Source organism: Porites lutea, chromosome 5 (assembly GCF_958299795.1).
Source record: "Porites lutea chromosome 5, jaPorLute2.1, whole genome shotgun sequence".
NCBI classification, from domain to species: domain Eukaryota; kingdom Metazoa; phylum Cnidaria; class Anthozoa; order Scleractinia; family Poritidae; genus Porites; species Porites lutea.
In genome coordinates, this window is record NC_133205.1 from 776,164 (window position 1) to 781,646 (window position 5,483).

Consider the following 5,483-nt stretch of genomic DNA (forward strand, 5'->3'; position numbering starts at 1 on the left):
TGGAAGATTTATTAGATATAGGATAGAAGAGAGTGGAAAAAACAAAGTTCGAAGAACCTTAACACATAAACCCATAAGTACATATATGTAATTTATGTAATATATGGTAATTTTAATGTACCCCTACCCATAAACCAGCCCGTTGACCAGGCTTACGGGCTCACTTACACCTTTGCGTGATCATGGACTATATGTAATCGTAAGACAAACAACAAATTCGGGTGTTTTTCATTATTGGTTCGCTGGTGTGGTGTGGGTATTATGGTTCAGTGTCTTTTCAACTTTTGTATCACGTCATTTGGTGATTGCACCGGTCCATTCTCGTCCCCAGAGCCACTCGGCTTAATTCGTGAAACAAACGACGGGCTCTGGGAACGGGAATGGCACCCGTCTGGCCCCCAACACCAAGACACTAACACAAATTCCAAAGCTCAGAGCAGAAAAAAAAAAATTCATTTACAACCTTCTCTTGGGATACAGCTAAGTAACGTAAGTAATTCTCTCGCTGATGAAGTAAGAGCGTTTCAAACGAAACATTCGAATTTGTTATAATTTTTTGCTCTGAGGCTTGTTAAGAACTTTAATTTGCAATCATCTTTGCATGTAAAATCTGAATATTCCTTTTCTTCTTACTTGTATTATTTTTGCTAATGAGTTTTAAAATGCTTTGAATGGGTGATTTTTTATATTTTGCGGAAGTAGTTTTTTGGCGATTTTTCCAGTCTGGATTTTCTTACTGGAATTATTTTTTTCTCGATTCTAAAAAATTACGTTAAGAATTTTTTGCGTTTTATTAGATCCAAAGTACAAAAAACCCTAAATATTTGAAAATAAAATACTATTGTCTTTCTACGTAATTTAATTTTGTCTCATTCTCAGCCCTCGTGGCTACCTTACTGCTACTTAATTTCGCGGCTCTTTAATTTCTTGTTTTTCGCGATTGCAAAAAAATTGCGAAAATAAATCCTCGCGAAATTTAATACCCATAAAGAAAATTCAAAAAAACACTGTCATATTATAGCAACGATATGTATCAACAAATTTCTTTCTGGTTTTACTGGTAAGCGCTATTTGTGTCTTAGCTTCCGTTGTGTAATGACGTTAGTTTGCAAAGATTGCACACATATTGCTTGTTCCGGTTCATCTAATTTTCTTAAAGATTCACACTTTTAGAAAAGAGAAAATGAAGTTGAAAACCTTTAAATCGCGAAATTTAATGCCCTTTTTTTTCTGTTTACTTGTTAAAATCGCCAAAATAAAACCCCGCGAAATTAAGTACCAAGAAGGTACTCGTTCTCCCGGAGCGAGAGAAACCTGCATGGGATTGAGGTTGGTCTTGTGTTGACGACCACACCGACGACAATCAAACCTCGCCAAAAAAAATGAATTTGCCTCCTTTTAAACATCGGGTCTATTTTGACCAGGTTAATTTGTCAAATGTAGACGATTTGGAGTTGAATCCTTAAGGACTATATCCAGGTTAAAAAAGGAATAAGAAATCGTCGTCGTATGTTCACGTTTTCACGTCCTCCATTAAACGTCGAACTAGGACTTTTCGCCCGGAGTCATGCAATGAACGTCAAAGGAATATACTAAAAAGTATGATGCAGGCACACAGCTGTTGTGTTGCTCATAAAAACCAATTGTTTTTTGACGTTAGTTGTCGTTGTCGTGCAAGAAAAGAATGCAGATCACCGGCCTGATTTATACATCCAACTCAATTTACATTTCTCGTGAAAGCCAATTAAATCGTAAAAATGTCATCAGACTTCTTTGTGTTATTATCGGCTCCTTATAATTTTTACAGATACGTGAATTGATGGGAGCATGCGCATTTACTGGTACTGATCCAACACCCTGACGTAATCGTTTTTTTCAAAAAGGCATTTTCAAAAGTCTCAAAAGATTCGTTTTGGTGGCCTTTTTCACCGCACCTGAAACGTGTGGACAGTAGGCCAAATCGAAGAAAAAAATTTCCGTTTTCAAACAAAAAACGGTTGGGTGTGGACGAGGTGCCAATCGAAAGGGGCTAGCCTGCGAGACAGAGCAGATGCCTTTCATCATGAAGTCATTCAAAACGCGACTGTGGAAAAGTAGCGCTCTAGACACCACAAATGGTAAACGACCAAAGGGACTCAAGTATCTGAAAGATAAGTCACAAATCGCCTCAGGTTAGTCTGGATAGTATTTTAGAAACACATTGCGACTTACCAAGTATCTTGAGGATTTTGCTGAAGGTCTTTGAAACAGTAACGTGTGGGAAAGATTCCATTTCTCGAGATACTTTAATACAGTGAAAATACATAGGTTTTCACTATATTATACTCCCCACTGACTCGAACTACTGAAAGATTCTAGAAAGATTCCGATTAAAAAGAGAGATAACTAACCGTAAACTAATTGCAAAGAAAATAAACGATGGTAGGTAAAACGAAACGTGAGGAAGGGAAAACAAACTTTTATCTTTAAAGACAAGTGCTCTTGACCTGTAATTATAAATGAACGTATTCTGATCTTCCTCAGGAAATCTAGTGTTGTTTATTAAAGAATCGGCAGTCAATGAAAAAACCAACAACCACAACAGCAGATTAAGAAAGTTTAGAACGTAAAATATTAACAAGTTTTTGAGAAAAATGGATGTTGATCGTTGTTACGTTAGTTTTTAAATATACACTTTGGATACGATCTAGGTCGTTTTCTAAGGGGGAGTAGGGGGGGGGGGGTGGGGGGAGCACTTGCTTTATAATCTTAGATTTTCCGTGTTGATATAATACTGTCAACGGTCTTACAATACGATTACAAGCTCTAGTTTATAAAGTGGCAAATACTGTGACAATATCCATCTGATGACGAACCAAACTCTGAACTTGGGCCACAGCTCTATCGAACAGCGTATTTTTAACAGCTCCTGGTAGTTGTTATCGGAGGCCCGCTTTAAAAACGTCAGCTTAGGTGACGAGCTGATATTGAATGCGTTTTCTGTTCAGTCGGACGTGATTCCCTGTACTTCCAGTCAGAGGTTAAAAAAACAGCGACCGATCAGCGTGAAATGTTGAATGACACAAAAACATTGCTTTTTATTCGAAGTTTTCCGCAACTAATAGTACTTTATATGAGTAATTAACATGTTTGCTGAGAAAACATTACATAAACTCAACGAGAACTCTTAAGGTTGAGTCGTTAGCATTCAACAATAAGCACCTTAACGCTCTTAGTTGGCAAGTAATGAAGCTTATGAGTGCTTTGACAACCGTATTAACATTCTGACTAGAATGAAAACTATTTCAGTGGAAATAACAGTAGCTTCGCCCCTAAGAGGTAATAAGCCACAAAAAATCAATTCAACTTTTGTAACAGCAACAGAAACAATCAGTGCAAGAACAAATCTTCAAAACGGAGGTGGAAAAAGACTGAACAATTGCAGTGGAACGTGTTGCAAACAGCAGAGCTCACAAGGTTGTTTTTAAGTACCAAAGCAGGCCTGCTAAGAAAGTAGGCATCATCAATAGTGTCTCGCAAAAGAGATTATCCTCTAATATTATGTCTTGTTCGGGCTCAAAAAAGATGTTAACGTCCAGAAGAGCAAATATCCATCGATAGGGGAGTTTCATAGCGGAACACAACAGTTATTGGAGTTAAAGACCAGGGCGTTGGTTGCTACATTCTTGCAATTACAGGCGGCTTCGACGTTTGTACTAAATATGCACTTCTTTCCGTGTCGCGGGAGTTTAAGCCCTGCTCGTTTCCGTTCTCGCGCTCGTTTATTTTGGAACCAGGTAACCACTTGCTGTTTTCTCAAGCCTAAAAGCTTGGCGAGCCACGTTCCAGAAGATGGCGATAAATGTTGTTTGAACTTGAAATTATTTTCAAGAGTTTCACATTGAAATTCTGAAAATATTGTTCTTTTGTTTGCTCTTGAAGGAACAGCTAATCCCTCGCGAGGATTACCAGATTTAGCCGGCGATGATTTCCGGGAATTGAGTTCAGGCTCTTTATTGAAGAAGTCTTCTACGAACCTTTCCAGTTTAAGAAGAGGAGGACCACTTGGCTGTGTGCACGAGGAGTGTCTTCCCGTTAATTCGTCGAAAGGCGAGGAAGGTTTCCATCGTGAATTTCGTGAAGACACCACGGGATTAAAAGCACTAACTGAGTTGCTGTTCCTACTGATCGTATAGCGAGCCATCCCCCGCTCAGATCTTTTACTTTTGTGTAGCGTGCAGAAATGACTTATTATTTACTTAGACTCGTTTATTCAGGTGACTTCAAGTGTTATCGAGTCCATCGATTGAAGTTGCGCTCGGCTATCAGCTCTCTAGGGGAGAACACGCAATTCCAAGGCCAGCTGTAAAACAAAAAAACGCCCAAACAGTTCAAGCCTGTTCACCCGTGACAAGAAATGTGGTGAGAGAGATTTACAGATATCTGTTGACACTAATCTGTAATAAAAATAAGCCGCGATAATCTCCTTCAATGTATCTACTGATACATTTTTGGCTATTTTTTTAAAATTTTTATATGCTTTTCAATAACGCGACGAACAAGGGAAGGATCGACTCCACCCGTAGATTCATTTCGTACGTTACGTATGTTTTCTCTATAACTATTTTTTGCGGGAACATTTTCTCCTCAGTATATACCACCTCTAGCTATTTTTTGTCTTACATAAAACTTGAATTTTAAGGCAAAACTAATGAGGAATGCGATAAGAAATGGAATCGTAAACATTTAAATAAACTCGGAGTTGAAAAGCAGTAACCTCTGACTTGTCTCATTAGAGTGTCTAATACTGTCTATATGTTTTAGTTGCCTGGATAGTGTAATAGACTTGCACGTAGCCGTTCTTTGGGTGGTCTGTAGCCGTTAATCCCCAACATGGGGCGTGGCCTGCTGCTTTTCACACAAGAGAGGAAGGGTACAAGAATTCTTCTTATATAACCAAGTAATTCAGGATTACCGTCAAATCTCCAACTAGCGCTCCCTCAAGGTTAATAACAGAAAATAAGCGCTCCCTACATAACAGCGCCCCTACCATCCCCAAGAAAGAGAAAAGCGCTGATGTAAAATGCCATAGAAGTAAAACGGAAAAATTTCAATACCAGAGCATAGTGCAACTAAGAGGAAACAGGACCTTGAGAGCGACTACACAGAGAATTGCGTTTATTCTCGGCTAACAGTTGTACATTCCAGTCAACCGTTACAGTTTGTGTGTGTGTTTTTAAAATGAAGACGACAATGGCATTTTAAGACCGAAATTAAAAATGAAAAATGAAATAAGCGCCCTCCCTCATTTGAATAAATGCTCCGCCACCTTCTCTACTCGGAGAATTGAATAAATGCACGGTGGAGCTGCAAAACTTAAGGTGGAAAGAGAGTGGAGTCGTTACCAAAACGATCGGAGAGCCTCAAAAATATCACCAAAAATTATACACTTAAGAAAAGCACCTGAAATGAACTCCGCGGCCTCAAAAACGAGCCAGCCTAGG